This window comes from Nelumbo lutea, chromosome 3 (assembly GCF_056320005.1).
Source record: "Nelumbo lutea isolate HS-2025 chromosome 3, American lotus-T2T, whole genome shotgun sequence".
NCBI classification, from domain to species: domain Eukaryota; kingdom Viridiplantae; phylum Streptophyta; class Magnoliopsida; order Proteales; family Nelumbonaceae; genus Nelumbo; species Nelumbo lutea.
In genome coordinates, this window is record NC_142686.1 from 106190183 (window position 1) to 106209987 (window position 19805).

At 36.1% G+C, this 19805-nt stretch overlaps 1 pseudogene; it reads left to right on the forward strand.

The window, feature by feature from the left end:
• Positions 1-314: 314 nt before the first annotated feature.
• Positions 315-620, forward strand: LOC148867399 (glutaredoxin-C11 pseudogene; annotated as a pseudogene).
• The last annotated feature ends 19185 nt before the right edge of the window (positions 621-19805 follow it).

Sequence of the window (19805 nt, forward strand, 5' to 3'; positions counted from 1 at the left end):
AAGGGAGCCTTTATAATTTTATACATATAAAAGTCGAAAATTCGGATTCACATCACCAAGGTGCATGTCTTTTCCAATAGCTAATTAATGAGATAGTTTAAGAATTTAAAGCTAATTAAAGCAAACGAATCACCTCCAAATTCATCACAGTCAGTACGGTCTGTAGGACGTTTTCAGGTGGGAGATGAAGCCACCAACCAGTATAAATAATAAGTTTCCATGGAAGCTCTGTCAAGTTCATCATCATCATCTCGGCCAACCAGCTGCAACGTCTCAGTCGAATTAAGTAAAATTAAGGGTCGATCGGTTAGAAGATGGAGAGGGTGACGACACTGACGTCGCGGAATCCGGTGGTGATCTTCAGTAAGAGCTCATGTGGCCTCTGCCATGCGACGGAGACTCTGATCAGAAGCTTTGGGGCCAGCCCCGCTGTTTGCGAGCTGGATTTGGAGCCTCATGGGAAGGAAATCGAGAGGGCTCTGCAGAGGCTGAGGCGCAAATCTGTGCCAGCAATCTTCATTGGAGGAGTTCTGGTTGGGGGATCAGAAGAACTCCTTACCCTTCAACTTGATGGCTCTCTGAAACAAAAGCTCATACTTGCCGGAGCTATTTTTCTCTGATGCATGGAGTCATGGACGACGACTCTTTCTCTACCATTAAGGCCCTACCTACAACTACAAATCAGTTTTCTGAGATTAATTACTTCCTCCTCATGATTTTACTTGTCTCTTTTGGGTACCTTTACTTCATGAATAAAAGTTGCATTTTTCTTGGTTAACTAGTAGCTTCATGCCCCTGCGACAATTGATAATTTGCCTGAACAACAAACCTAAAAAAAATAAAATAAAAATAGTTGCAAATTTTGAAAGCAAAAGGGCATTTTGAAAAATATAACCTAATTACTTTATGAATATATAGAGCCACCATGGGTGCATCTAAACCTATATCCCCCACTGTCCCCCTCTCACTCCTCCCCCATCCCTCCCCTCCAACTATATGCGCTTATAAGATGTATGTTAAGTTACTTAATTTCACTTAATTTATTTTCTAAAATAATTTATTATTTTAATTGTAGAATTTTTTTTTAATTTTGAGTAATTAATGTAATTTAAATATATAATTAGATTAATTAAGTTAATAATTTATTTTATTTTCCATATTTAATTAACTAAATTAACTGAAATAAATTAAATAAGATAACTAATTAAGCAATACTAAAAAAATTTAATGTTATAGTTAGGCTAAAATCTATAATACAAGTATGAAAAGCTGATGTAATATATAAATTTTGCCTTATAAATATTATAATTTAATTCGTATCACACATTTTATCTCTCTCTCACTCTCTCTCAATCTTTTAAACCTATGTCTCTATGAAGAAATGAACCATCAATTGCAACATTTACCAAAGCATTAATTTTGCAAATGTCACTTCAGCCCTTAATTAGCTTTTGAAAGCACATTTATGAAAGTATTTTTATGAAAGCACTTGTGATGAGGGTAGATTTGGCCCTCTTCTAACATCATGACACGTGCATCTCAGAACAGCTGGATGACACACCAACTAGGGGTGACCACGAGCCAAGCTCTTCACGAGCTACTCGAACTCGATTCATGAGAAGCTCAGCTCGACTCGGTTTCAACCGAGCTCAAGCCCAATTTAGAGGCTCGATTAATAAATGAGTCGAGCTCGATATATATATATATATATAAATGAACCATCAATTGCAACATTTACCAAAGCATTAATTTTGCAAATGTCACTTCACCCCTTAATTAGCTTTTGAAAGCACATTTATGAAAGTACTTTTATGAAAGCACTTGTGATGAGGGCAGATTTGGCCCTCCGCTAACATCATGACACGTGACATCTAAGAACAGCTGGACGGCACACCAACTAGGGGTGGCCACGAGCCAAGCTCTTCACGAGCTACTCGAACTCGGTTCATGAGAAGCTCGGCTCAGTTCGGTTCAACCGAGCTCGAGCCCAATTTAGAGGATCGATTAATAAATGAGTCGAGCTCGATATATATATATATATAGATAGATAGATAGATAGATAGATAGATAGATAGATAGATAGAAAGAGAGAGAGAGAGAGAGAGAGAGAGAGAGAGAATAAAATATACAATAAAAATATTATAATTCTTATTTTCTTAATATTAAATAAAAATATTTTTGTGTATAATTTTTTATTTTTATACTTTTTTCTCAAGTCGAAATGAGCAGAGCTCAAGCTTACAAGTTTTTTACTCGAGTCGAGCTCGAGCTTACGAGTTTTTGACTCGATCCGAGCTTAAGCTCGAGCCCTATAATACATTGGCGAGTCGTGCTCGAGCCTCATACTATTCGGCTCGGCTCGGCTCAAATCCACCGCTAGGCACCACGAGGGCGATGACATGCCTTATCCAAAATGATGGAAACCCAGCTGTCGACCTAGTGGAGACCCAATTAGCGACTTACCTTTGCCAACCTAATGGAGTCCTCGCTGGTGACCTCATGCACAACTCAGGCACCTCGACAAGGCGACTAGGAGCACCTCGTACAGGGCCAACCTATGGTACCTCATCGTTACTGGTCCAACGGATCTCAACGGGAGGAGTGACCTCCCTGGAGGACTTTTCGAATCGACTGAGGTCCAGTGGCGACTCGCAAGATGTGCTCGCCGACCTCCTCCATGTGTGCATCCCGTCACTCCTAGGTCTTTTCGAAGCCAGCACATGCACCAAATGTTTCGGAGGAAACCGAATAAGGCATAGAGCTTGGTCTACGTGTGCCACTACCTCCGAGGACTTCAGACTGGCCAGCCACGTCTTCCTAGAGATCTCAAATGTGGTGCGTGAAGCCCACACCAAACAATAACTATATAAAGGCATCATTCTCCTAAAGAAGGTACGCACGATTCAGCTCTCGCACTCTCTAAGCTTCTAAGCATTCCAATACTTTCTAGAACTCCCAAACCACTAACTTAAGCATCAAAGTGCCCACCTCGGGTAAAAGCAACCCGGGCACTCTAACACTGTCTCTTTGCAAGTTGACCCAGCAAACTAGCCAACTCGGCATCTGAGCCACCTTCCAATAGGGAACTCGCTAGCTCGACGTCCGAGCTTTCCTCCAACAGGGAGCTGCCAGATCGCACATCATCAACCTCTATAAAAGTACTTTTACAAATCAAAAACACTTTTATGAATGTACTTTTATCAAAGTACTTTTATGAAAGCACTTTTACAAAAGTTCTTTTTCAATGCCAAAAGGGTATATTTTTGTAATTTTCAGATTGACTAGATTGGGTCCAGTCCATTTGTAAGTGGACTCACATTGGACTGGATCGGGTTGGACCAAATCCAATCCAATTGACACCTCTACACAAAACCCAAAAAGGTTACTACGTTTGCAAAAGAGAAAGACACTGCACCTTTCCTCCTTGCAAGACATTTGATATCTGGTATTGTGTTGAAATTAGGAGAGAAACCAGAGGCCTTCAGTTCATTTATCAAGTCAACCGCTTGCTTTGAGTCAGACTCTATTATCACCTCAGGATGGAGGGTCTGAAGGGCTTCTACACATGCCAGTCAGATTGCACGAAGCTTAGCATCTAGGCTTGAAGTGTAGATTGCTTTCTTCCCATTTGTTGATAGAACTACACCAAAACCTGAACGAGCCACACAGGTCAGCCCAACAGCTCCGGTCACTGATGTTCTTGTAATGGAGAAGATGTTTAATATTTTTTGCATGGCGCCCAACTAGGGGTGGCCACGAGCCGAGCTTTTCACGAGATATTTGATCTCGGCTTGTAAAAAATTCATCTTGGCTCAGTTTAAACCAAGCTTCAAACCAAGCTCGAGCCTAATATATAGGCTCATTTTCTAATTGAGCCAAGCTCAAGCCCAATGAAGCTTGTAAGGCTCACGAGCCTAGTATAATAAATAAATATTTTTTTATTATATACATGCATACATACATACATACATACATATAAATATATAGATATATATATATATATATATATATATATATATATATATAATAAATAATTTTTATTATATAAAAATATTTTACATATAATATTTTTATTTTTTATGTATAATGGTAAATAATTTTTATAATTCTTGTTTTTTTGTATGTAAAATAAAATATATATTTTTACATGTATACTTTTTATTTTTTAGAAAAAAACTTGGCTTGTAGCTGAGCTCGAACTTGCGAGCTTTGAACCGAACCGAGCTCGAGCTGAAATCTCTAGCTCGAATCAAACTCAAGCTCAAGCCTAACACAATTTCAGCGAGCCGAGCTCGAATAACCAAGTATTCGGCTCGCCTCGAATCCACCTTGGCCTACGCCCAACTATCACCAAATAACATTAAAAAACGTGCACTAAACCTAGATGGGATGCTTATTTGGTCCATGTATATTTGTCATATACATGAGGGCATTTATGACAATCCGGACCCCTCATATATTGATATGGAGCCCATTTCATGTTCTATCACCATGTAATCCAGCTTTCTTTGTGAGTGTTTGGTATTGTGGTGTTGTGTCTTTATTATTCTATTTGGTAGACTGATTGGGTACAAATGTGTTGTGCTTTTTTATCTCAAGTTATGTAAAACACCGAAACTCATTTAATGTGTTTATTTTGTTGTGCCTACTAGATCCGGTCCCATCTCGCCTAATAGAGCCTAGTGGCGCTTATGTGTAATAAAATATAATAAACAATTGTTGCATCACACTTCATGCTTACAATGTTTTTTTCCTAATTTTCAATCCATAAACACAACAAACACACAACACCACAATACCAAGCATCTCCTTGATATACTCGCCCTGTTTCAGAACGAATTTTGCTTTAAAGTTGAAATGGAAGCCTAGTAAGCTTGTAGTCTATGTGGTTCAGCCATCCAGTCCAGCCTAGTTCCAATGCACTAATAAATATATGAGGGGGACTGGATTGATTCATGGGATTTCTTGATTTTAATTAGGGCATGGATGAAATACAGGAGGCCCATTGTATGTATCTCGATAAATTGGTTTGAATTAGGGCATAAAAACCTTGTATAGGTTTTCCTACCTTTCCCTTCAAATCAAGCATAGCTTTAGCGGATCGTTTCTGGTCAAATAATCTTAGTTTGGCTTACCTAGTCTCAATCAAAATTAAACCCACTGTCTAGAGTCGTAAGAATTCGCGTTGGTACCCCATGCCCCATTTCATCCGTGCATTAAGAACATCTCTCCATGACAAGTACATAAGATATACCCCAATCCTTGCTAAGATGTGCATGTGTAGTGTCTGTGGGGCGCTCTCCATGGGACGCCAGTCTGAATGGACACCTGTTACATGAAAATCCAATGTGAATACATGATATTTCCAAATATAACACCACAATCACGGAAAAATCTATGATATGGGAAAAACAATATAGCATAAGAGCTTTGACCAATCAAAGCACCCGGTGAATTTTTATGAATACTCCCTGATTGGTCATCTTTTGTATAATGCTGGCTATAAGCTTTTCTGGTATCATATCTTTTCGATATCATAATCGAACCACACAATCACAGTGTTGGATGAATGCTTATATGGGAGATTTGGATGGATTATTGATTGAGGGAGCAAAAAAAAGAAGAGGTTGAACTCCATAAAGAAGTCATTTTCATGACTTATATGAGTAATATTTTGTTCCATATTCCATATTACTAATGCGTTACAGAATTTCTACTTTATTGCTTTGTATTTTCGACTTTTTCGGAGAGAGAGATGTACCGGGCTGTACCTCAGCAAAGCTCAACCTGTGATGCCACGATCCGAGCCCGCATTACCTCTTCAATAAAGTGGATCTGAACCAGTTGGTGCTTGGTGGGCCTCATTCTCATCTACTTTGAATTAGTTAGTGGGCCTCGTTTTCATCTAAATTGGAACTTGGATCCAAATCCAATATCCATCGCGATGGACACGAAAACGCGGTGAATGCTTAGAGGCCCATTTCACATATAAAAATTCCACCATGTGCTAATTTATCAACATGGTTGGAATTTGGTTGGATGAAAGATAGAGAAGATAAGAGCCCAGAGAGACACCCGCGATTCCAGGTGGGGTCGAAAATTTTCTGGAAATAGGAGTTCGAATCTTTGAGATTTCAGTGGAAAATAAAAGATTGGATCTCGAACTTTCCGGAATTTATATGTAAAAATAATAATTTAATTTCCATAGTTTTAATTCTAGTAGTTGCTGTGTATGGAATCACCGACCAAATTATGCTTTTCATGAGGCCCCAAACCATTTTGCCTATTTTGTATTCTCATTTTCGAGTTTTTACAAAAAGGGAAATTTGTAAAATCAAAAAAGAAAAATCCAAGTCTACAAAAAGGAAAAAAAATGTTGAAAAAAAAAAATAGGCTGTGTTTGGTTTGAAGGAAAAAGTAGGGAAAGGTAGGGAAACCTATACAAATTTTATAAAGGTTTCCCTACCTTTTCCTTCCTTTCCCTATGTTGAAAAAAAAAATTAGGCTGTGTTTGGTTTGAAGGAAAAAGTAGGGAAAGGTAGGGAAACCTATACAAATTTTATAAAGGTTTCCCTACCTTTTCCTTCCTTTCCCTACCTTTTCCTCCAAACCAAACATAGCCTTAAACAGTTAATTGACTTGATAACAGACCTGATTGATCAAGTGGTTTAGGATTTGACCCCTGCCCCATTATAATTAATTAAATTTCAACATAAGGTATTATTGTCTACGCTTGAAGTCCAATAGACCGGTTTTGGATTTGACCCCATCCAAACTAAAATCAATTTGGATGGATTGGACAGACCAACAAGACATATTGAATTGGACCAGTCCAGACTTAATGGTCCAAAGTATTTACTGGGTTGGATTGGACCCAGTCCATCCGTAATGAATTTATATTGGATTGGGTTGGTTTGAACCAATATCTAATCCATTAATAGAAGATATGAATATAGGTGTCAATGGACCAGTTTTGAGTTGGAACCAATCTAAATTAAAATGAATTTTAAAAGATTGGATGGTCCAAACATTGAATTGGACCGGTCTAAAATGATCCAAAATATTCATTGGATTGAATTGGACCTAATCCATTTGTAATGAACTCATATTGGATTGGATCAAATTGGACCAAATCCAATCCAATTGACACCTCTATTTGCATGAGAGAGCCTAATCTCACCAAACATCCTAAGCTTTTAGGTTGAATAGTTCCTATGGCATATATAGGTATCAAAGATCACTAGATGCTTGGTTCAATAGAAAGTTTCTCTCAATTTTCTATTTGTTTTCCATCAAAACAAACACAGTTAGCTTCCACGCTTCTTTATAGCTATCTTCCAGATAAATTCAATTGCTTTTGTTGAATTAGAAATTCAGCTAAATCAATTCTTATAAAACAAAAATCTGTGTCCTTCCATACATTGGGTTGGACCAATCCCAATTGGTTCAAAACATTTATAGGATTGGATTGGACCTGGTCCATTTATAATGGATTCACATTGGACTGGATAGGATTGGACCAAATCCAGTCCAATTGACACCCCTAATTGACACATTAGCTAACTCAGGTTATACATCTTACCATTCACTGGGAGATGTTCTTAATGTACAGCTATAGTATCATGTGGGTAGTATTCTTGTGGGCAAGAGATGTGCACTAAAAGCATATTGATTGTAATTACCATTTTACCCACACTCACAATTACGTGTCATCTGTAGAGACTCTCAAAACAAAACCAAAGTATTACTGGCTAACAGACCCTAAATATTGGATTTCCTTTTGGCCTATCACTCTATTAGGACTATTATAACCCAACTAATAGCAGCTTATATGCTTTTGGTATCACCAAAGGACAAAGTAAGGCTGAGAACCAGTCTGGATTACTCACCAATAACATATATTCCAACACTCTACCAACATGATTTGATACCGTACATCTCATACATAGTGGGTTCCACTTTTATTGTAGATACCAGTCTTGTGGTGAGATGTATAGATCATGTTGGAAGGGTGTTGAAACGTGGTGTTCTATTGACAAGTGAGCCCAACTCCTCAAAGCTGAATTGGGATTTGTTCTTGACAGAACATACCTCGCAGCCCTATCCCACTCCATTGGACAAACCCTACTCCCTCCTCCAAATCAGCCGATGCTATCCGATATAAGACACAGCAAACCAGGATAAAGAGAAAAGAAAAGTTCATAGATAATTATAGTCCTCAGCCAAATCATTCACATTATAAATTTTTTAGATCATCTATACTACCATAAAATGTATCGAATGCTCATATAATATTTTTGGAATTTTGGTTGGATAAAAATTACCCTTTTATTTAATATTTTATAAAAACATATTTAAAGACTGTAATTACAATTCATATTAGACATTATCTACAGTATTAACAAGACTCTGGAAGAACAGCAAGGTGCTGAGTGCGAGCTCTACAGTGTGTTATTGATAGCAAGACATGTTGGGTGGTAGGGAAGAAAATGGAAGAAGAGGGATAAAAAGAAGAAATATGTGCAAAAGCTCTATTTGCCAAAGTAATCTCCGATGAGCAGATGAATGCGTATGGAGTGACTGAGAAAGTTGGAAACTTCTGGGGAAATAATAGGTTTGAGGTTGGATGCATTGGAGAAGGAAAACACGCAACACGCGAATCAGTGGGTGTGGGTTGGAATTTATAGGAGAGGAAGGGGTGGTGTCAGATCGAGTCACATCAAAGGTTGCCGAAAACAGCTAGTAGTACAACTTGAATCGACAGAGAAACATCTGCTTAGTAACGTGAATGTGATTCAAGAGACAACGGAAGATATTGTTGATGATGAGAAGAAGAAAGGGAAAGCAGTTGTTGGAAATTTAGAAGTTGGTGAAGGAGATGTTCGGACAGGTAGTAAAAAGAGGTCATCTGAAGTGGTAATAAGGGATACGTTAGAAGAGGAAATGGGCTAGACCTTTTATAGTGGGGGCCCATATAAGAAACAAAAAGCTAGGCCCTTAGAAACGGTTAAATTGAGAACACAAACTGAACAAAAGGAAAATGATGAAAGCTTATTTTTTCAGTTCAACACTGAAACTTTCCTCTCACATGACATGGAGAGCTTTGGAAATGTCAAGGACATAAAGGATGTTCTATGAGAAATGTCATACCTATAGGATTGTTTTGCTCGATTCTGTTGTTGATGCTCTATGAGAAAGTAGTTGTTAACCTCCCTCAAAGTGGTGGTGCAAATTTTGATAATAAGTGGGTTATGGATGCTGTCCCGCAACAGGAACCAAAGGAGAACTGAAAATAATTGCTTAGAATTGACAAGGGATAGGATCCCCTTGACAATTCAAGCTCTCAAAGAGATACAAATAAAACAGAAGGTGGATTTCATCTTTTTATCAGAAACAAAACCTCTCACACTTATTTTTTACAGATGACAGTTATTTGTTCCCCAAGGCAGACCCTAGGGAGAGGCAAATTTTATTAGAAACCATCCATAACTATGAAAGAGCCTCTCATCAGTAGGTAAATTTGACTAAATCTAAAGTTTTCTTTAGTGAAATTCTCCATGCTAGACTTCAAAAGTTGTTGGCTAGGTCTCTAGGTATGAAAAGGGTTGAACACCCTTCAATTTACTTAGGACTGCCAACTGAAATAGGTAGATCAAAAAAGGCCCGCTTCAATTATCTCCTAGAAAGAGTTGAAATTAAAAACCTCAAGTTGAAAGGATCTACTCCTTTCTCAGGCCGAAAAGGAAGTTCTCCTAAAATCAGTGGTAGCAGTGATCCCAACCTACACAATGTCTTGTTTTTTGCTTCCCAAAGATGTGTGTAAAAATCTAGCCAAACTTCAAAGAAGAAAAACTGTTGCGTAAGCTGGTAAAATCTAAGTAAAAATAAACATGAGGGGGGAATGGGGCTTAGGGACCCATACTGTTTCAACCTAGCTTTATTGGCAAAGCAAGGTTGGAAGCTTCTTACTAAATGGGATAACTTATGGGCCAAGATTATGAAAGCCAAATATTTGAAAAACAAAAGCTTCCTATCCTCAAAATTACCTTGAAAAGGTTCTTGGGGTTGGTAGAGTGTCTTAACTGCCAGGGATGTGATAAGAGAAGGAGCTTGTTGGACAGTAAATTCTAGAATAGAGGTAAAAGTTTGGGAAGATGCCTGGCTTTCGAAAATACCTAGTTTTAGAATTTATGGTCCTTGTCCAGAGAATCCACATATTGATAAGGTCACTGACCTTTTTAATGGGGACAAGAGAGAGTGGAATGATAATTTGATAAGAAGGTGTGGAAAACATTATAAAAGTCCCCCTGGCTGAAGGTCGGTCAATGGAGGGATAGACTCCGTTGGACTCTTACTAAAAATGGAGAGATTAGTGTAAAATCAACCTACTGGGTTGCAAAAAATCAGTTGACTTCCCGTGGTTCCACAACTAATAGAAGCCAACTAGAGTCTGATGTTTTGAAGAAGGACGACTGGAAGAAAATCTGGAAAATAAAGGTGACCCAGAAACTAAAAAAGAGGAAGAAACGACTATGCATGCTTTGTTTTTCTGTGAGCATGCAAAAGCTACACGGTTCAATAGTCCTCTCAGATTTTGTAAACCCTCCTAACTTTGCTGACTGGTTACATGAGTAGTTAGAGAAATGCAAAAATCTACCAGACCGAGATCTAAACCTTATTGCTATTTTGATTATAATTTTGTGGGTCATTTGGAAATCTAGAAACAATTACATTTATCATGTTTGCAATATGACGAGGGAGATGATCTTGATTTCCCTTAAGGATGGCATCCTTCTTCATAGGTATCTGATCCAAGAGCTTGTGGATTTTTTTTTGACTCCCCCCAACCTGGATTGCGTGAAGATAAATGTTGATGGAAGTTTTTTTTTTTTTTTTTTTTTTTTTTATTTTGGGCTTGGCTAGCTTTGATTCTCTAGCTAGCTCGATACTCCCATGGGAAAGTGATTGCTGCCTATTTTGGCCCTACCAAAGTACAACCCCCAATACAGGCAAAAGCAATAGCGGTCCTAAAAGGGTTGGCTCTTGTTGGAGCTCTTCATGCCAAGAAACTAATTGTTGTGGAGAGGGACTGCTCAAATCTAATATCAGCCCTTCTTTCTGGAGAAGTTGCAGGTGCAAAAGATGCTATGTTCTTGACAAAAACTATTAAAGACTGAAAGTAATGACTACAATTTCTCAACTTGAAGGGTAATTAAAAGTGCCCAAATACCAAAGTATATTTAATATTTCACTCTTCTATCATTATTAGTAAATGATAGTTTACAGGTGTCTTCCTATTTCATGTACAATTGTCCTAAATTCTCATTGAAACCCAAGTGTTTCAAGTCAATTGGTTGTCACATTGAATGAATATTGAGTTTTTTATTTAAGGTATACTGTTGAAACCTCCCCTAAAGTTTCTAACCATTGCTGAAACCTCCCCTGAAATTTGGTAAATGCAATCACTTCCTGTGAACTTTCTGACACAGTAAGTAGATCCCATGTTAGAATCCTCTAATAACATACACACAAATGTTCAAAATACCAATGCATGCAGTTACTATTGAGGATGGTTTCTACAAAAAAGAAATAAATAAATAATGCAAACTTTATGAACAAAAAAGAAGTTGCAGCTTTACCTTTGAGCGATTGATATGAATGGAAAATTGGGAAAATAAATCAATTTGGAAGGATTTGGATAGCAATTGATACGAAGAGAAATTTGGAATAATAAGTACTTTGTCAAAAGTACCTGTATGGGTATTTTTGACATTTTCATGCCTCTTGTTAGAGGATTCTAATATAGGGGGTGTACTTGCAGCTATGTTAGAAAGTTTAGGGGAGGTTATTGCAATTACCAAATAAAAATTTACCCTTTTTAATTAGTTGTGCTAAGCATTTGATTAATGTCAAATGATCAAATCTTAGTTATAGATTAATTGGTCTTAAAATTTCTCAAATGGACAAAAAATATATAAGTGAATGTGCCAAGTTGAGACATGATGTGCACAATTATAGAATTGTTCTAAACACCCATTTATGTAGCTTTCAAAAAAAATCGTCCATTTTCTGTATAAGATACATTACAATGACCCATTTCAATTCTTATTTATTTTTTATGGACCGACACCACACTCTAATTTTAGGGATGTGCTTAGCTTTACACCACACTCTAATATAATATATATTATATTATATATACATATATTTTATATATTTTATATTATATATTAATAAATATGCATTATATATAAATATATATTTTTAATATATGATATATTATTTATTATTTAAAATATAATATTTTATATATTTATAATTTTATATTATATATTTTTATAATATATATTATAAAATTAAAAAAACCAACGGTTAACCAAACCGGTCAACTGATTAACTGATTGGTTTTAGTTCGGTTTTGATTACCGGTTTTCCAAAAACTGGTAGTACCGATTCGATTACAAAAAAAGTACAGGGTTTGGTTAACCAAACTGTGAGCACCCCTATTGAGTAGGCATGAGTTTGGATGAATCCAAACACCCAAAATACTGGCGTGATTGGTTAATTTGTCCATGAGATAGAAAACACCAATGAAAAACCAATATTCTAAAAATTGAATGAATCCATATTTCCCTCTTAACCAAATAAGTGAACTTTTGATGTCACAAAATAAATATAAAATGTAAAAATATTATAAAGTTTAGAAAAAAATAAGCATGCATTTAATATTATATATTCATTATATAACAAAAAAATGTCTATAAATGAGAATTTTTGTGATTAATGATGGAAGTAGGAAGGATACAAAAAAGAAAAAATAAATAAATGTATCATCTATAGTTTGTTGACTTGGTCAACTAGATAATTGGTTTCATCAATACACACTATGCTTCGCTTACTTATCTTTCTTACATATGGGTTTTTGTAAGAACACAAAATTATTTAAGTTGTTTTTTCTTGTTTTTTTTTTTGTTATTATATTGTTATTATTGTTGTCATTTGAAGCTATCACGTTCAATGCACATGCACATTTACTAGTATAATAAAATAATTCAAAGCATCTTTGTCATTTGTAAAGCCATTTTTCATCAATTTCCACTTGTAGTTATGGAGATAATGTGGCTAGACCATTAAAAAATGAAATTGGATTTTGACCACACAAAATTGATCCTCACATTGTCCTCACAACAATTGTAGTCGTGCACTATGGATATCTCCCCGTGAATGGAAACATGTTCCCAATGCACTACTACAAGTGTTGTGAGAACAATGTGAGGACAAATTCCAGATTCATAAAAAAAGGAGCTTGGATTAGCTACATCTAGGGGTGGATTCGAGCCGAGCCGAGCCAAATAGTACGAGGCTCGAGCTCGGCTCGAGACTGTTCTATAAGGCTTGAGCTCGAGCTCGGTTCAAGCCAAAACCTTGAGCTCGAGCTTGGCTCAAGTCAAAAATTCGTAAGCTCGAGCTCGATTTTGAGAAAAAATGTTTTATAAAAATAAAAAATTATAATATTTTTATATATAAAAATATTTTTTATTTGATATTTAAAAAATTAAGAATTATAATATTTTTATTATATATATATTATTTTATGTATATATATATATATATATATTCGAGCCAACTTGCGAGCCTCACGAACCGGGCTCTAGTAGGCTCAAGCTCAGCTCATTTCATAATCGAACCAGTGAATTGGGCTCGAGCTTGACTCGAAGCTTAGTTGAAACTGAGTCGAACCGAACTTTTCACGAGTCGAGCTCGAATAGCTCGTGAAAAGCTCCGCTCGTTGCCACCCCTAGCTACATCAAAGATTGTTTAACCAATAATAGCACCGCACATCAATCAAGTAAGTGTATATGTCACACCCCACATCAGCTACATTGATCCGTGGCCCCACTCTCACCAAGAATGCAACTTGGATTGTGGTTGGAGAGATCAGATAACCAAAATAATAATGTTTAAATTGGATTTGGATGGATTAGGCTCAATTGGAGATTGGTTAATTATATGGGTCTTTCTACTTTAATTTTACTTAACAAAAGCTATGCAAGGCACATGTCCCAACTAGAGTTAAATATCTAAAAGAACATTAATCGTAATCTCTTTCTCTCTCTCTCTCCATTTATTTGCCACCACCAGTTGTGTGTGGATGGAGGCAAGTGCAGCATTGCGAGCTAAAGGAGAAATGCAAGAAATGAATCAACTACAGGCACGTCTACCGCAAGGTGAATCAAGCCGTTGATTGGTTAGCCCACCAAGCCCATGAAGCCCAGTTGTCTGTTCCTTGTTCTATTTCTTTAAATCTCTGGAAGCTTCCTTAGTCTTTTGCTTTTATTTGTTCTAATGATTTATGGGGCGTGCCACCCTCTATCTTATGTTACCCCATCTTGTCTTATAAAAAAAAAAGTCTCCAATCTCCATGACTGCTTAAGCTCATTACAGCATGTTTCAATACCATGTTCAATACAAATTCCATATACCTTTCTCTCTTGCTAACATTTCCATCCAAAAATCAAAACATCATCTGTCTTGTTTTTCCAAGTTGATCTCCACTCTATTTTTCCTCATGGTGGAACTGCATTAAAGAGAAGCTCTATCTTCCTCTTTGGTTGTCGTTCCCTTAACGGAGAGGGGGTGATGAAATTGGCATCACAAAAGCTAGTAGTGATCTTTAGCAAGAGCGCTTGTTGCAAGTGCCATGCACACACAATCAAGACTTAGTTTTGTGACTTTGGAGTCAATCCTACTGTTTATGAGCTTGAGGATGATTCAGAAGGAAGAGTCAACCCTCTAGAGGGCAAAGGCAAGTCCAGATCATCTGCCAACAAAATACGTTCCAACTCTCTACCAACATCATCTCATACATGGTGGGTCCCAGTCTTATTGTGAGGTGTGAGATGATGTTGGTAAAGGGTTGGAACGTGTTTTGTTGGTAGGTGATCCTAACTCGGCAGAGGCTAGGATTATGTAATCTAGTTGTACCGGCCATTTTTGTTTGTGGTATCCATCCTTGTTGGTGGAATAACAATATTTGCATGGTTCTTTCTATATATATATACACAAATTGAGGATAAGAGGGACACAAATTTTTATACACATTCAATTCAGAATTCATAAAAATTTATATAGATATGCTTTCTACTATTGTGTGTCTCGGGAATATGTGAGACCGTGGCTGTATTTGGTACAATTGTCACTTTTACTTGCAACATTTTGTGTTGGTCAATACAAATTTTATGAGAAATCGTCTTGTCACATCACATCAAATAACCATTTCCACTAGAAAAATATAGGCATGGGATTAGGTGCATGTTGTCATTTATAATAGAAACACCAAATTAGATGTTTCATGGAGATGATGCATTGGTACCCAATGTTCTATTGATAACTCAAAGCATTTGTGGCACAAAAATTTATATTCATAAAATCTGTATTGACCAACATAAAATATTGCAGGTAGAAGTGGCAATGGTACCAAACACAGCCTATGTTAATAGGTGCAAATGATGCAAAGCTCATGTATATATAGAATAATCCCTTCCTCATTGGGTCAAATCATGAATTGGAACCTCAGTTGAAAATAGGGATGGCAATTTTCTTTGCTCGGGACGGGGATGGGGATGATGAGTAAATTTCCTGCCTTGCCACGATTTTGATTCTATATATTAAATTATAATATATAATATTATTTATGTTATATATCAAAATATAGTTAAATATTTTTGTATTTAAAAAAATTCTTATTTTAAGTAAGTCTATTTTCTAAAAACTTTTAATTTTAAAATTTCAGGAATTTTAGTCCCTAACGAGTTACTGTCTCTATTGGGGATCAAAGATGGAAATTCGTTTTTATCCCTAGTGAGGATCGAGAATTCGAGATCAAAGACAAATATTTGATTCAAAGTCGGAATTGAAGATGGAGAGTATATATGATCCCTGCCCCATTGCCATTCCTAGTTAGAAAATCAAAGTGCTAATGAGATTCTTTATGTTGAAAGCTTAGTGGAATGGAATAAAGAAAAAAGATAAACTTGGCTTTCTTCAGAAAATTTGTTATTTTTTCTAAAGAGAGTCATAGGAACATCTTTTCTTCACCTGCTAGTAAGGATTAATGCCCAAATTGGTACCAATCCAGATGACATTCATAATAAAAATGTTGCACCAGTTTGTGGAAGAATGCAGAGAATGCAAGCTGAGTCACCTACACTAAAGAGAAAGTGAGAAACAGTCAATATTAATGGTCAAGTTTTTATTCTTTATCAGACTAATATGGAATATTAGAAATGAATGTTCACAAAAACAGGGTCCTAAACCCTACATGGTAGTTTTTTTTGGATAATTGCAGTGGACGCATGAGATCAAATCCCACTATGGGGGTTAAGGGTATTGGGGATAGGTAGAGATGTCAATGTGCCAGATTAAATAATAAACCCGACTTGATCCAACCTTATGGGGTCAAGTTAGTGCTAGACATATTCAACTTTGGGGTCAGGTTAGGGTTTTGATTTTTTGGCCCAAGTCAGGTTTGGGTTTTGGCTGACCGGGCTCATTAGGTCATGATACCCCTTGCGTAAATATGGTGTTTTCTTATAACTTTTTGATATCCAGTTACCTATTGATTTTGATCATACCATAGAATCTATAAAACAAATTCCTAACTTAAATTAATGGATTTAAGGTTTGAAAATGTATTAAAAATACAATTGAAATGCTATAGGTCGCATTGGGTTAGTGTTGGGCTGGACCCTATAGCATCGGATCAGGTTTGAAGTTGTGTATTTTTGAGTCAGATTGTGTTAAAGTTGAGACAAACCTATGCCCAACCCAACCCATGGACATCCCTAAGGATGGGCCACCCTCATCCTGTAGACCCATGGAGAAACCAACCCTATACAGTTGGTAAAGGGTGGATATTTATTTACCAAAACAGCCAATATAACAAATTAAAGCAACTCACAGTGTACATGCAGGAAGCTGAAGAGTTGTTTTCTTTAAAAATTAATAAATTATTAAAAGAAAATTAAAATATACAAATTCAAATGAAGTAAAAACAAAAAAAAATATAAGTATTTTTAAAATTATTTTCATTATATATATTTTTATATAAAACAAATAATATAACAAATTTATAAAAATATATTTATAAATAAATAATATATATATATATTATATTGATATTTATAAATATATAATATATATTGGAACAAATCTTTTCGGATCGGATATGGGGATGATCTGAATCTGATTAGATTCTATTATGTGATCCGAAGATCCAAATGCGATGAAATAGGATGAGATATTGGATCGAATAATGAGATTATCCATTTGCACCCCTACCGTTGCCATCCCTATAATTTATACACATATTATATAAATATCATATATAAAAATACTATATATATTTACAATTTTTATACATTAAAGTAACAAGCCCAGAATCAGGCCGGGCCCGCCCCCGCCTAGGTCATAGCCCTTTGTCACGGGTGCAAAGCCCGGACTGGCCCATGATTACCCCTGTCTTGTTGTATTGCTGCGGCCCCCACCTTGCCTGAAGCTGAATAAGATGAAGTGACGTCGTGGCAGAGTGGAGCCACACGGCCTATGTCATGGCCCCACCATATGACATGTCGGAGTTCGGATTTTCTCACGGGTCACAGCTGGCGTATGCTGTGAAGAGGAAATCCGAATGGAAAAACCGCAAAAGTAAACTCTCATCACTTACCTGAAAAGCATGGATTGTGTGAAACTGAATGTGGATGCCAGCTTTATATGAAAGAAAATCAAAATCTCAAAAGCGTTGACTTGATGTATTGGTCAGCTTTTTACACTGTAGCCGTGTAGAGCTTTCACACAAACCAGCAGATTGAAATCTTTTCACCTTGATCAGCTCAGAAGTAAATCTCGACCGTACGTACAATTATGGCAACCTTTTTCTTTCACCAACCCATCAAAAGTTTCCATCAGAGCCCAGAGACGTGAAAAGTAAAGTTAATGCACGGAATACATCAAATTTTCGTATCCACCACGAATCATGTTCTGCCCGCCAAATAGGTCAAATTAATTTGACATGTGTCCTGATTGTTACGTTAAATGTGAAAATTAGTGCAAGTAATGACAAGAACCTGACACGTGTCAGAATCAGGCTGTTCCTCGTCGAACGACAGAAAATCTTTTTATTAGTTAAAAACACCGCAATCAATGCTCTCCGTCTGGTTCTCGTCTCCATGCTTTGGGGCAGTGACTTTTTGTATTTCTAAACTTCCAACCTCAAATCAATTTTCCAAAGGTAATTTACTTTGGATACTCCTCATACTTTTACGTATTTATTTCATTCTATCTTTTATTTTCTTATATTGTTAAAGTAGCCCTTTTAGTTTGTAATTATTTTACTTATTCAATTTTCGGGTAGGATCGATTTATATTTCATTTGGAAATGGCCATTTTTTACTTCTTAGATTTATTTCATTTTTTAACAAATGGATGAATTCGATAATTGTAGGGATCAGGGATACGGAGAGGATGATATTTTGTCCATCCTGCCCCGACCCGGGCTCCAAACCCACCCGACTATACTATATAATACTTAATATAATATATAATTATTAATATATGTTATATTAAATTATAATATTATATATTATATTACATAATATGAAATAGTTTTAGGTAAGTTTAATAAAAACAATAAAATAATTTTATAAGTATATAGGGTGGGGCAAATTTCGGGATCCCCGTTTTCTACAATGATGGGAATGGAGTTAAAATTTCTAGCCCCAATGGGGTTTGGGTTGGAGACGGGGCAAGGCATTTGATTTTGGGGTTAGAGATGGGGTAGGCAAAACTTGGCCCCACCCTGCCTTGTTGTCATTCTTAGTAGTTTTTGCCATTTTTTATTAATTATAAGTTTAATGATGAATTATTTTTGGGATTGTAGTCGATAAGGGCAACTTTTGGGTACTAATATCAATAAAAAAATATTTTTAACATAATTATTAAAATAAACTAACTTTTTTAAAAAAACATCAAATAGAGGCAAAAACATTATTCATCTCATTCCTCCTTCAAACTCATGAACAAATCTCCCCCAAGATTAATAAATATTGATCACATATCTCTATTTTTTTGTTCACCCTTATAGTTGCTGGCTTGCTGCAAGAAAAAATGGTAAAACCCATTCTTGCGATTTTGCATTTAATTATGTGTATCTTGCTTCTCCTTATAGACCTCTTCCATTCCCGATTTTCAAGCTTTAATGACGTCCAAAACTGTTTCAAATACCTCTAACGAGCTTAGTAATTGGAACCAAACTGTTAATTCATGTACTTGATACTATGTTTCATGTATTCTTCTAATTGTTTTAGAAGAATAACTCATAACAGTTCTACTCTAGGTTTGGAACAACTAAGATGCAGAGAATAAGAAGGGAAAGAGAGAGAAAAAGAAAGAGAGATCGGGGGTGGGGAGATTTATTCAGTGGTTTAGAGGAAGAAGGAGATGTATGAACACCGTTTTCTGCCCCTATTTGATATTTTAAAAAAAGTTAGCATATTCTAAAAATTATATTAAAAAGATTATTTTAATTGATATTAAAGAATGAAAATTACCCTTATCAACCATAATCCCATTATTTTTCCGTGATACCCATCTCATGTCGATAATTTACTACTTGGAGGAAGTTAACAATTATCCCTTCTAATAATTGCATTTTATGGATAATAGTTATCCATTTTAATAAGTTTTATGTAAATGGCTTACTAGAAAACAAACGAGACTTTTTTAAAGCAAATGAAAAATGTGAAAGG